The sequence below is a fragment of the Littorina saxatilis genome, linkage group LG16 (assembly GCF_037325665.1).
Source record: "Littorina saxatilis isolate snail1 linkage group LG16, US_GU_Lsax_2.0, whole genome shotgun sequence".
Taxonomy (NCBI): domain Eukaryota; kingdom Metazoa; phylum Mollusca; class Gastropoda; order Littorinimorpha; family Littorinidae; genus Littorina; species Littorina saxatilis.
In genome coordinates, this window is record NC_090260.1 from 54,161,074 (window position 1) to 54,176,175 (window position 15,102).

At 41.6% G+C, this 15,102-nt stretch overlaps 1 protein-coding gene across 1 annotated transcript in view; it reads right to left on the reverse strand.

Moving 5' to 3' along the window:
* LOC138951247 (calpain-5-like) overlaps positions 1-14,667 on the reverse strand; it is an 82,692-nt gene extending 68,025 nt beyond the window's left edge. The window contains exon 1 of the mRNA XM_070322894.1: positions 14,395-14,667. The gene's annotated coding sequence lies outside the window, so the exon portion shown is untranslated. The remainder of the gene's footprint in view (positions 1-14,394) is intronic.
* Positions 14,668-15,102: the final 435 nt, after the last annotated feature.

Below are 15,102 nucleotides of genomic sequence, written 5' to 3' on the forward strand. Positions count from 1 at the left end.
TCTCTCTCTCTCTCTCTCTCTCTCTCTCTCTCTCTCTCTCTCTCTCTCTCTCTCTCTCTCTCTCTCTCTCTCCTCTCTCTCTCTCTCTCTCTCTCTCTCTCTCTCTCTCTCTCTCTCTCTCTCTCTCTCTCTCTCTCTCTCTCTCTCTCTCTCTCTTTCATATTGACATATTCTTTATTGGAAATTGTACTTAAAATGCAGCATGACAATTTTTTTTTTTTTTTTTAAATTTATATCTGTATATATATTTAATGTATTATAAGTTTGATGTGATAGTTATTTGATTATATTGTTTTCTGTTCTTGTTGACCCTATATTAGGGCGAGGGCTGGATGTAAAAAAGCAATATTCTTGCTTATCTATTACCCTCGATAATAAAGATTTTGTCTTGTCTTGTCTTGTCTTGTCTCTCTCTGGTATTGGTTGTAGTGATCACTTTCCAATATGCCTCACATGGTCGAAAAAAGGGGTTAGAATCCCCAAACGAAAGCATAAATTCATAACGTATAGGCTATTTTCAAAACTTGATAAAGAATCATTTCTTTCTGATTTAAGTTGTACATATTTTTCAACAATTTATAATCATACTGACTCCGATGAAGCATTTGAATTATGGTACAACTTGTTTATAAAAGTATATGATAAACATGCACCATTCAGAACCTCTCGTGTGCAGCAACACCCAAAACCAAAATGGCTTACAGACGACATTCAATGTGCGATTAATCACCGCGATTTTCTTAAACGTAATGGCAGAGAAGAAGAGTACAGAAAGCAGAGAAACGAAGTAACGTCCATGAAACGTGCTGCTCGCAAAAAATATTACCGTGAGCTCGCTGCATCAAATACGAAACAAAACTCAAAAGCCATCTGGAAAGTGATCAACCAGTTGACACGTAAAGAAACCGTAAAATCTTCTGTCATTGATGTACCTGCGGATGATCTTAACATTCATTTCACTTCTATTGTTGAAAAAATAATCACAAATGATAGATCAAAACAGAATAATCTGGACAAGTTGAATGTGTTTAAAAAAATATTACACATAATTTAGACATCCCCCTGTTATCTGTGAGCGAAGTCTTCCATTATCTGATATGCTTAAAACAAACTGGTACTCATGGTCTAGATAATCTTGATGGGAAAATTTTGAAGTTGTCTGCCCCTTTTATTGCAGAATCTCTGACATACGTTTACAACTTGTGCCTGGACAAATCTGACTTTCCCGCCAAATTAAAGGAGGCAAAAGTAATCCCGCTATTCAAATCAGGTAATTCTTCTGACCCCGCCAATTACAGACCAATCTCGATTCTTCCTGTTTTATCTAAACCACTTGAAAAACACATATATACACACTTGGCCGCACATTTGAAGAAATACGACCTTATTCATTCAAATCAGTCAGGCTTCAGAGTAAATCATTCGTGCCACACAGCATTAATTAATAAACCTTCTTGAAAACTTGCTTAGCAACATTAATAATAATGAACTCTGTGGTGTCCTATTCGTCGATTTTTCAAAAGCATTCGACGTCATTAATCATGAGTTACTTTTAAGAAAATTAGCTGAGTATAGATTGTCACCCCAAACCCTATGCCTCCTCTCATCTTTCTTAGCCGGACGAGAGCAATCCGTCTGCGTGAATTCCACTATGTCAAGTAAAAGACCGGTGTTATATGGAGTCCCCCAGGGTTCTGTCCTTGGGCCACTTCTTTTCTCTCTGTATATTAACGATCTTCCTTTTAGTGTTAATGATGATTGTGAACTATTTGCTGATGATACGACCATACACACCTCTGATAAAAAATTAGACAAAGTTTATTTATCATTGCAGAACAGTGTAGATGATCTCATTAATTGGACGAAATATAACCACATGAGTCTTCACCCCCAAAAGACCAAATACATGTTAATTACAACAAGGCAAAAAAGACAAAACATCAAGAATAATCCTCATTCCTTATTAATTGGCAACGATGCAATAGCGGAAGTAGGAGATCACAAAGTTTTGGGAGTAAATATCGATAATAATTTATCTTGGACCCATCATGGTAGATCTTTGTGTAAAACCGTGTCGAGGAAAATATATTTGTTGAACAGAATAAAGCACTTTCTTGATCCACACTCAAGGTTATTATTTTATAATGCATACATACAAACCATCACGGATTATTGTTCGACCATCTGGGACTCTGCCAGTGCAAACATTTTAAAACCACTGTACAGTCTACACAAACGAGCACTAAAATCAGTTCTATTAAAACAATCCAGTCTTGTTTTCGACGATTATAAAAAACTTAAGATTTTGCCTTTAAAAGAAAGATTTAAATCAAATAAAGGCGTGCTCCTTCACAAAATCCTTTCCGGCCATGCACCGAGTGCTTTCATTACAAAATTTAAAGCCAAACCAAGCCGAAAATTCAACGTCCCCATTCCGCGGATAGATCTCTTTAAATCAAGTTTAGCTTATTCTGGCAGCGTTTTGTGGAATTCTCTCCCGGAATCAGTTCGAGTCCCAACAAGTCTCAATACTTTCAAAAAACACCTCTCATTACATTTAATGTCAAATTACGAAAAGTCACAGTGATGGAAGACTTCGTTCTGATTATTTTCATATTGATCATATCTGTCCATAAAGCATCAGTGTTTCATAACGCAAGAATGTATGTATAGCCTACAACGTGTATATAGTCATGTGAATAGTTTCTCTGCCTTGCTTATCTTTTGTAATTGTTTTACGTATGTATTCATATATATGTATTCAAGATTAGAATAGTCCCTCTCTGGGCGAGGGCTGGTTGAAAAGAAGCTCGTTTATATTGCTTATGCCACAACCCTCGTGTAGTGTCCTCAATCTGAAACTGGTTTCTGTACCTGATAGTTGTAAGCCAGTGATAATGTAGTTCTACTAGATTCCGGTATTAAGGCGGACCCGGTATTAAGGGAGACAAGATGGCTGCACGATTATCCATGTAAACAATGTACCATACCTCCAAAGAAAAGAACCCTTACAGTATTCTGAAACACACTAGCTGTGTTAGTACGTGTTGTATGCGTGTGTGAGAGTTCCACCTACACACTACACTACACCACTACATCTGGCGACGAGGATTTCGAACTTACAGCAGGTAAACAAATTCGATCGTTCTGCACTTCAAAACACCACGTGCGTCGGCGAACAATTACAATGGCTACAGCACTTCCCCACTTTGACAAATTTCCAGTGCACTCGGAAGAGGCGACAGCTGGCACAAGATGGAAGAAGTGGCTGGCAAGGTTTGAACTGTTGATGACTGGTCTCAATATTACCAACAACAACAGAAAGAAGGCTCTACTACTGCATTATGCAGGAGAAGAAGTGTTCGACATATACGACAGCATGTCGGATGAACAGCAGGGCGACCAGGGAGCGTACGCAACAACAGTCGCCTCCCTGACCCAACACTTTACTCCAAAACGCAATGTGGACTTTGAGACATTCAAGTTTCGCCAAGTGACCCAAAACTCCGGTGAGACCATAGACAGTTTTTACACGAGACTTCGTCTGCAAGCAGCGAACTGCAGTTTTGAGAACACTGACAGAGAAGTCAAGAGCCAAATCCTGCAGGGATGCAACTCTCAGCGACTTAGGAGACGTGCTCTCCGTGATGCTGACACAACGCTTCACTCCCTGTTGGAACAAGCTCGTGCTCTTGAGATTTCAGACACTCAAGCTATGCAGATGGAAGGCAGAACTGCTACATCAACTGTCAACGCTGTCAACCATGGCAGTCACCACCAACCCTTCAACAAAAGAAGAGGAGGACAACGACATGGACCAAGCTCCCATGTTAGAAGCAACAATCAGCAAATACGCTCAACAGATGAACGCAGTTCAGGCAGCTGCGGGTGGTGTGGTGGACGACCACATCCCAGAGCCAAGTGTCCAGCAAAGGATAAAGATTGTCGGCTGTGTACCAAGAAAGGACACTACGCATCAGTCTGCAGATCACACAAGAAGTCTGACAGACCAAGGCACGTCCGAAGCATCCAAGAACAGCCCCCTAGTGATGCACAGTTCTCATCTGACGAAGAATATGTCTTCGGTGTCTCACACAAGCGAATGAGCACGCCTACAGTCAGTGTCAACATCGAAGGTGGGAAGATACCTTTCATCGTGGACACCGGAGCGTCGGTCAACATCCTGACAGAACAGGCTTTTGAGAGCATCCAGTCGTCACGTCGCAAGCTAACTTCATCTGCGTCATGTCCAGCGATATACGCCTATGGATCACGTACCCCGCTTCCGGTACGAGGTCAAGCCGTCCTTACGGTGAGGTTCAAGGACATTCAAACCTCTGCCGTATTTTACATCGTGAAATCCTGCGACGGAGCTGTCGGCAACAACCTGATGAGTGCGGAAACCGCCCAAAAGCTTAACCTCATCAGCTTTGCTTTCTCTACTTCAGGCGAAACGACCAACGGGCTACGCACTGAATACAGCGACCTCTTCACAGGCATGGGCAAGATGAAAGACGTCAAGGTCAAGCTGTACGTTGACGAGTCTGTGCAACCAACAGCACAACCACATCGACGCATACCTTACCATCTACGAAAGAAGGTTGAGCAAGAACTGGAGCGTCTTGAAAACCTCGACATCATCGAGAAAGTTGATGGACCTACCCCATGGGTATCTCCAATTGTCGCGGCACCAAAGCCGAAGAAGCCGGACGAAATAAGAATATGTGTGGACATGCGCCTACCGAATCAGGCAATCAAACGCACCAGACACATAATGCCGACCATCGACGACATCCTCATGAGACTCAATGAAGCCACAGTTTTCAGCAAGCTGGATCTGAATTCTGGATACCACCAGCTTGAACTAGAAGAAGAGTCCAGGAACATGACAACATTCTCAACGCATGTCGGACTCAGGCGCTACAAGAGGCTTAATTTTGGTGTGACCAGCGCAGCAGAAATTTTCCAGAATCACATCTCGGAGATGCTGACTGACATACCTGATGCTCTAAACACAAGCGACGACATCATGATCTACGGGAAGACGCAAGCGGAGCACGACAAGACAGTGAGGCAGGTTTTCGACCGTCTCAGAGAGAGAAATCTGACACTGAATGACAAGAAGTGTGAATTCAACAAAGATTCCATTGAATTCTACGGCTGCATCTTCGGAAAGAATGGCATCTCTCCAGACCCCAAGAAAGTAGAAGCAGTCCAAAAGGCATCTACTCCCGCCAACGCCAAAGAGGTACGGAGCTTTCTTGGACTGACCAACTACATCGCTCGCTTCATTCCAGACTATGCGAATATCACCAAGCCTCTCCGTGATCTGACGCGCAACGACGTTCCCTGGGACTGGACATCTGATCACCAGAGAAGACCCCAACAACTCCAGTGATGACAGTACCAGCAACCCCTCACAGAGAATCCGCAAGAAACCCCATTACCTCAAGGACTATGTTCCCTGAACAATCAAAACTTGCATAATGTAAAGTCTCAGTTAGAAGGAAAGTCACCCTAAAGACAGTAATCATTTCTTATTTTCTTCTAGCAATTTTCGGTTTTCGAATGACTTGATTGCAGCTAAGCTGAACCTTTCAGTATTACTTCGACGTCTAGTCATCCTGTGTTTGTAATCTCCCATTCTAGTCAATTTAATCAATGTATAAATAACCTGTGTTGAGGAAACGCTGAGTGACATTCCGGACGATAAACAATACATGAAGTTCATATCAAGTAAGTCACCATCAAGTGTTTTATTGACAATATAGAACATGACATTCTGTTTGATATCTAACAGTGTATGATTCAAGTCATAATCATGTTGGTCAATTATTTGAATGAACAGCTATAAAGCATTGTTAATGTTTAGTACAGAAAGCCAATGATGAATTATTTCAGAATTATGCAGCAGCTCGATAAAGTAATCTTTGTATAATTATCGAATAAGCATGAAGTTTAATTCTAAGGTAAGGAGGGATGTAGTGTCCTCAATCTGAAACTGGTTTCTGTACCTGATAGTTGTAAGCCAGTGATAATGTAGTTCTACTAGATTCCGGTATTAAGGCGGACCCGGTATTAAGGGAGACAAGATGGCTGCACGATTATCCATGTAAACAATGTACCATACCTCCAAAGAAAAGAACCCTTACAGTATTCTGAAACACACTAGCTGTGTTAGTACGTGTTGTATGCGTGTGTGAGAGTTCCACCTACACACTACACTACACCACTACACCTCGTAAAATAAAATTTGATTTGATTTGATTTGATTTGATCTCTCCCTCTCTCTCCTTTCTCTCTCTCTCTCTCCCCCTCTCTCTCTCTCCCTCTCTCTCTCTCTCTCTCTCTCTCTCTCTCTCCATTGAGTAATTAATCTACGCTAACAAGATGGCGCGAGCTTGCATTCAAAGTTAGCTTCAACGAAGGTTCGATGACGTCATCCGATAGTCACATCACAGAAGGATTAATTAGAAAAAAACAAAGTCAACACCAAGTTCCAAAGACTTTCGGGCCACGCCCTTCTTCAGTGAAATGAATGTAAGCAAACAATGACCAATGACGTAAAATTCTTGATTAAAAAAGAAAAAATCGTCATGTTAAACGTCACAGCCAAACGTCATAAGTTTCGTTCTCTCTCTCTCTCTCTCTCTCTCTCTCTCTCTCTCTCTCTCTCTCTCTCTCTCTCTCTCTCTCTCTCCTCTCTCTCTCTCTCTCTCTCTCTCTCTCTCTCTCTCTCTCTCTCTCTCTCTCTCTCTCTCTCTATTTCGTTATCTCTCTCTTTCTATTTATCTCTCTCTATCCATCTCTCTCTATCTAACACACACACACACACACACACACACACACACATACACACACACACACACACACACACACACACACACACACACACACACACACACACACTTGCAGGAAACAATATATACGTTGCAGTTTATTCCACTCGCCCTCGCCCTACGGGCTTGTGGAATAAACTTCCATCTCGATTGACCAAAAGCCATGTTTGGATCACAGATCCAATTAACATATATATCTCGACATTCACTGGTCTTAGGGTTTTTGTTTTCAAAGAAGAAAGAAACTTGCTTGAACACGGACCACTTCTCCGAGCAAAATCAACAAACCTAATCACTCGCATGAATTCCACCTCAAGGTCTCGGCCAACCAAGACTATGGCATACTCGTAGCAAAGCCGCCGAATGGTACCGTAAACCAAAAATAGTGACGTCAGAGAATAGAATGTCGTCTTTTGATTTGGAACGTGACGTGTTTGAGAACTTCTTCTGGACAACTCGGATGGTCTTCTGCGTAGTGGTTGGCACGAGATTCTTTTTCTTCTTCGAAAGTTCATCCTCCGATACTGTAGCAAAACGTTTAATCTTTTTTTCCCTTTCGAGTATGCGGACGACTGAACTTGACCGCTAAAAAGTAGTCCTTTCGGAATCATTACGCAGAGTCTGAACATGAGGTCTGAACATTGTTTTTAGGCAGGATCTAGGTGAAAGCGAGGCTGTTCTTATCTCTGTGTACAGTCGAGAGAGAGAGAAATACATGTCGAGACATACTGATACTCGCCCTACGGGCTTGTGGAATAAACCTCCATCTCGATTGACCAAAAGCCATGTTTGGATCACAGAGCCAATTAACGTATAATGATATGCACACAGGCTGAACGTAGCCCATTTTTAGCTCGACTTATTAGACAGAGAGTCTTGAAGAGAATGATAATAACAAAGTTGTTAACACAGTGCAGACCTCAATGATCGTGAGAACGCACAATTTATTGTTTTCTGATGGTTATAACCGGAAGTAGCTTTCGATAATGGGACAGACAACTTTAGTAAACCCTTCAAGGCTTACTTCCCTTCTTTGTTGCCATTAGTTTCATGGCTGACAAACAGATGTTACTTACGTTCACATGCAGCTATCGAAGCACGTTCAGCAAACCAAATTATAAGACATACACGTAAGATATCAGGTGCCCTTTTGTCATCTGCTCTTCATACTTCATTATTTTGCACGTAAAGCAAACCCTAAATATTACATAAACGAAAAGTAACAGCTGTTCCGAAGTTCGTCAGCGATGTTTTACATACACAGTGATGTTTTACACACACAGTGATGTTTTACACACAGTGATGTTTTACAGACATAGTGATGTTCTACACAAACAGTGATGTTTTACACACAGAGTGATGTTCTACACACACAGTGATGTTTTACACACATAGTGATGTTTTACAGACATAGTGATGTTCTACACACACAGTGATGTTTTACACACAGTGATGATTTACAGACATAGTGATGTTTTACACACACAGTGATGTTCTACACACACAGTGATGTTTTACACACAGTGATGTTTTACAGACATAGTGATGTTCTATACAAACAGTGATGTTTTACACACTGATGTTTTACACACACAGTGATGTTTTACACACACAGTGATGTTCTACAGACACAGTGATATTTTACACACAGTGATGTTTTACAGACATAGGGATGTTCTACACAAACAGTGATGTTTTACACACATAGTGATGTTCTACACAAACAGTGATGTTTTGCAGACACAGTGATGTTTTACACACACAGTGATGTTTTACACACATAGTGATGTTTTACAGACATAGTGATGTTTTCCACACACAGTGATGTTTTACAGACATAGTGATGTTTTACAGACATAGTGATGTTTTACACACACAGTGATGTTTTACACACATAGTGATGTTTTACACACACAGTGATGTTTTACAGACACAGTGATGTTTTACACACACAGTGATGTTTTACAGACACAGTGATGTTTTACACACACAGTGATGTTTTACAGACACAGTGATGTTTTACACACACAGTGATGTTTTACACACACAGTGATGTTTTACAGTCACAGTGATGTTTTACAGTCACAGTGATGTTTTACACACACAGTGATGTTTTACACACACAGTGATGTTTTACAGACACAGTGATGTTTTACAGACACAGTGATGTTTTACAGACACAGTGATGTTTTACAGTCACAGTGATGTTTTACAGTCACAGTGATGTTTTACACACAGTGATGTTTTACAGACACAGTGATGTTTTACACACACAGTGATGTTTTACACACACAGTGATGTTTTACAGACACAGTGATGTTTTACACACACAGTGATGTTTTACACACACAGTGATGTTTTGCAGACATAGTGATGTTCTACACACACAGTGATGTTTTACATACATAGTGATGTTTTACACACACAGTAATGTTTTACACACACAGTGATGTTTTACACACATAGTGATGTTCTACACACACAGTGATGTTTTACACACACAGTGATGTTTTACACACACAGTGATGTTTTACATACATAGTGATGTTTTACACACACAGTGATGTTTTACAGACATAGTGATGTTTTACACACACAGTGATGTTTTACACACATAGTGATGTTTTACACACACAGTGATGTTTTACACACACAGTGATGTTTTACACACACAGTGATGTTTTACAGACATAGTGATGTTTTACACACATATTGATGTTTTACAGACATAGTGATGTTTTACACACACAGTGATGTTTTACACACACACACACACACACACACACACACACACACACACACACACACACACACACACACAGTGATGTTTTAAACACACAGTGATGTTTTACAGACAGAGTGATGTTTTACACACACAGTGATGCATGTTTGACACATAGTCATTATTGATAGTGCTGTTTGACACATAGTCATTATTGATAGTGCTGTTTGACCCATAGTCATTATTGATAGTGCTGTTTGACACATAGTCATTATTGATAGTGCTGTTTGACACATAGTCATTATTGATAGTGCTGTTTGAGTTAAACAGGACAAGGTTTTCTCCCAGGTTGAGTCGCATAATATTGACCCATAAGGTCGATTGAAACAAGCGCTTAGAACTGTACCCACGGAATACGCGCTATATAAGCTTCATATTGATTGATTGATTGATTGACAGAAAGAAGTCTCACAATATTGATGTATCGGTTCACTCGGCGACACGAGAAAATCCATGAGCCGTGAAAACCGCCGTGTGTTAATAGAATATCGCCAGCATTTAGCTCTAATCCCTCGCTCGCTAAATGGGTCCACTCGCTCAATGGGTCCACTCACTCAATGGGTCCACTCGCTCAATGGGTCCACTCGCTTAATGGGTCCACTCACTCAATGGGTCCACTCGCTCAATGGGTCCACTCACTCGCAATCCCATAATCCTATTTGCTTTTTCCATGCGGCCCGCGGTCAAAGTGTCACGTGACCGGTGCATTGTGTTCTCTGCTGTCAATTCCACGCCGTTATTTCAACTGGCGTATTCAGCCACTCTGTACAGCAAACATATTTTGTTCCACAGGCTAACCTCTAGCTAAACAAGTTAAGGCAGGTCAAATGGAGACAGGGATATTACTCTTCATACACAAAGGGAAGCCACTGAGTTGTGTCGCCATTTTTTCCTGGCAGGCTGGGAATTCTAACACATCGAACAGGGAACGCAGAAGAAGAAGAAGAAGAAGAACACGTCGAACATTCGAATGACGTAAATTGAACAAACGTCACATTTTTCAGGCAGCGTAAGTGAATGACGTCAGAAAATGACGACACCGCCAGAAATAAAAACAATGCGACACGCCTCCCAACCACGAGGTCAAAAACACGTGGGCATCTAATGAAATCGGTACAAAGCCGTTCTCTTTGCCAGTGACATCGTAATAATCACCAAAGCTAACATTGAAGCTCCGGTTGCAGGTAAGAGAGTGTCTCCCAACCCGTGATGCTCACAGCGTGATTGCATCAGAATACCACATGTTAAAACCGGTGTTTGAACTAGAATAACAGCCAGTAGTATTAAGAACAAGTGTCTTGTGTATGCAGCCCTCTTTCTACTGTACGCTGGCAGCAGATAATACAATAATTGAAGTCCTTCGAGGCATAAGGGGCCCATAAGGCGAAAAATTGCTTTAATTCCACCCTCAAAAAGTCCCAGCCTTCAAACCGTAACAAATAACAGTACGCACTATTAAGCAAAATTATAAACCAAGCCTTGATTATTAATTTTTATTATTACACTTGTATCAAACAAGTGACCTCCACCTTTTGATTGGCGTTTTTATTACATTTGAATCGGACTTGTGGCCTTTCAAAGTTGCGGTGACCTTTGACTTTCAACAGAGGTCATATGTAACAGTGGTTTTTAAAAACATAATTTAGTTGGCTCATATATCTGAGACAAATGATCGGACTACAGCCCTTTACATTATCGTGACACATATTTTTCTGAGGCACACTGGACAGTAATAGTGCAAAGGGTGGGGTTAATCAAGGGAGTGAACCCCCCCTAAAAACACTACCAACCTGTCGGTTTTTTTGTTTTTTTTTAATGCCGTTTTGATCGCTCTTGCGTTTACAACCCATCTCATCAAATCGTAATTTATTTCCAGGCTACCAGCAATAAAATACCTCAACATGAGGAACAAATTTAAAATAAACTCTGGCAAAAGACGTGACGTCACAAAGTTTGAGTATGCGCAACATTTTCGTTTACCAGTGCACTTCGTTACCTGCCCATTGCTGCTTTGGGTGATATTTTTTAAATGACTATTCCTATGCAGATGTTTGTGTAATTGGCCGTTTTCAAAACATACCCATTTTTCGATTTTTCGGTCCAAAATTCAAAACGGGGCACTGTCTTCCGAGACTCATAGCTCCGAAACGAACCCACTACCCTATATTTTTTTTATGCTGAATGCATAGCAGACAGATCGAACTTAAAAAATAACCAACTTTTGGGAGAAACCAAATTATATTTAACGGGTCCAGTGAACTACCTTAAAGTGATACAACTGTTGACTTTGTGGATACAACATTTATAACAACTGGAAAGTGTGTTTCTCTTTATCTCCGAGAGCTTAGCCTGAACATAGACCTATATTAGATAGGTCCCTGGCCTGAACATAGACCTATATTAGATAGGTCCCTGGCCTGAACAAAGACCTATATTAGATAGGTCCCTGGCCTGAACAAAGACCTATATTAGATAGGTCCCTGGCCTGAACAAAGACCTATATTAGATAGGTCCCTGGCCTGAACATAGACCTATATTAGATAGGTCCCTGGCCTGAACAAAGATCTATATTAGATAGGTCCCTGGCCTGAACATAGACCTATATTAGATAGGTCCCTGGCCTGAACAAAGACCTATATTAGATAGGTCCCTGGCCTGAACAAAGACCTATATTAGATAGGTCCCTGGCCTGAACAAAGACCTATATTAGATAGGTCCCTGGCCTGAACATAGATCTATATTAGATAGGTCCCTGGCCTGAACAAAGACCTATATTAGATAGGTCCCTGGCCTGAACAAAGATCTATATTAGATAGGTCCCTGGCCTGAACATAGACCTATATTAGATAGGTCCCTGGCCTGAACAAAGATCTATATTAGATAGGTCCCTGGCCTGAACATAGACCTATATTAGATAGGTCCCTGGCCTGAACAAAGACCTATATTAGATAGGTCCCTGGCCTGAACAAAGACCTATATTAGATAGGTCCCTGGCCTGAACAAAGACCTATATTAGATAGGTCCCTGGCCTGAACATAGATCTATATTAGATAGGTCCCTGGCCTGAACAAAGACCTATATTAGATAGGTCCCTGGCCTGAACAAAGACCTATATTAGATAGGTCCCTGGCCTGAACAAAGACCTATATTAGATAGGTCCCTGGCCTGAACATAGACTTATATTAGATAGGTCCCTGGCCTGAACATGGATATATTTTAGATAGGTCCCTGGCCTGAACAAAGACCTATATTAGATAGGTCCCTGGCCTGAACAAAGACCTATATTAGATAGGTCCCTGGCCTGAACATAGACCTATATTAGATAGGTCCCTGGCCTGAACATAGACCTATATTAGATAGGTCCCTGGCCTGAACAAAGACCTATATTAGATAGGTCCCTGGCCTGAACAAAGACCTATATTAGATAGGTCCCTGGCCTGAACATAGATCTATATTAGATAGGTCCCTGGCCTGAACAAAGACCTATATTAGATAGGTCCCTGGCCTGAACAAAGACCTATATTAGATAGGTCCCTGGCCTGAACATAGATCTATATTAGATAGGTCCCTGGCCTGAACATAGATCTATATTAGATAGTTCCCTGGCCTGAACAAAGACCTATATTAGATAGGTCCCTGGCCTGAACAAAGACCTATATTAGATAGGTCCCTGGCCTGAACAAAGACCTATATTAGATAGGTCCCTGGCCTGAACATAGATCTATATTAGATAGGTCCCTGGCCTGAACATAGATCTATATTAGATAGGTCCCTGGCCTGAACAAAGACCTATATTAGATAGGTCCCTGGCCTGAACAAAGACCTATATCAGATAGGTCCCTGGCCTGAACATAGACCTATATTAGATAGGTCCCTGGCCTGAACAAAGACCTATATTAGATAGGTCCCTGGCCTGAACATAGACCTATATTAGATAGGTCCCTGGCCTGAACAAAGACCTATATTAGATAGGTCCCTGGCCTGAACAAAGACCTATATTAGATAGGTCCCTGGCCTGAACATAGATCTATATTAGATAGGTCCCTGGCCTGAACATAGATCTATATTAGATAGGTCCCTGGCCTGAACAAAGACCTATATTAGATAGGTCTCTGGCCTGAACAAAGACCTATATCAGATAGGTCCCTGGCCTGAACATAGACCTATATTAGATAGGTCCCTGGCCTGAACATAGATCTATATTAGATAGGTCCCTGGCCTGAACATAGACCTATATTAGATAGGTCCCTGGCCTGAACATAGACCTATATTAGATAGGTCCCTGGCCTGAACATAGACCTATATTAGATAGGTCCCTGGCCTGAACATAGACCTATATTAGATAGGTCCCTGGCCTGAACAAAGACCTATATTAGATAGGTCCCTGGCCTGAACATAGACCTATATTAGATAGGTCCCTGGCCTGAACAAAGATCTATATTAGATAGGTCCCTGGCCTGAACATAGATCTATATTAGATAGGTCCCTGGCCTGAACAAAGACCTATATTAGATAGGTCCCTGGCCTGAAGAACCAAAGATATATCAGCATGTCTCAAACATTTCTGCAAAAGCTCAAATCATTCATGCACACCCCCACACCCACACACACACACACACACGCAGACACACACATGCACAAAAACACACACAAACAGACATGCACATACATATTCTCTCTCTCACACACACACACACACACACACACACACACACACATGTGCGTCCTAGATCGTAATAAAGGTTGTCATGACGATAACAAACAAATACCAACCTTGTCTGTGATCCCCTTCCCTGCCAGGTGTAAATATCTTGTCAGGTGTGAATATCTCGCTAACTGCCAGGTATGTAAATGTCCACTCTCTGCCACTTATACTAATATAACTATTTTCGCTGGGTGAGACAGCAAGATATCCAATACTGTCTCAGTAGTCCAGGAAAGCGAACTGTCTGACAGCAAGGAATCCGGCACTGTCCCCGAAATCCAATATATAGAGTGCTATAGTACAGCGCTAGCGTATGTCCAGGACAGCAAGGAATCCAGCACTGTCCCCCGAATCCAATATAGAGAGTGCTGTAGTACAGCGCTAGCGTCTGTCGATATGAAAGGGGAGGGAGGGGGAAGCGTGGTGATTATGATAATAGCACGCGCTGTCACACCACGGCGCCTCGTGCGTTGCTATGGACCACGCCGTCAACACGGCAGCAAAGACGACATGGGACAATCGTTTTGATCGAACCACTCGGCGCTCTCTTTATTTTCCCCTCCGCCATTTTCTCCTCTGCTGTTTTCTCCCGTGGTATTTCGCAACGAACCGTGACTGGCTGTCTCTTGGCTGGCTGCCCGGTGACCCACTTAAAGCACACTCCAGTATCTACACTGCACTGAAAGCACACTCCAGTATCTACACTGCACTTAAAGCTCACTCCACTATCTACACTGCACTTAAAGCACACTCCAGTATCTACACTGCATACAAAA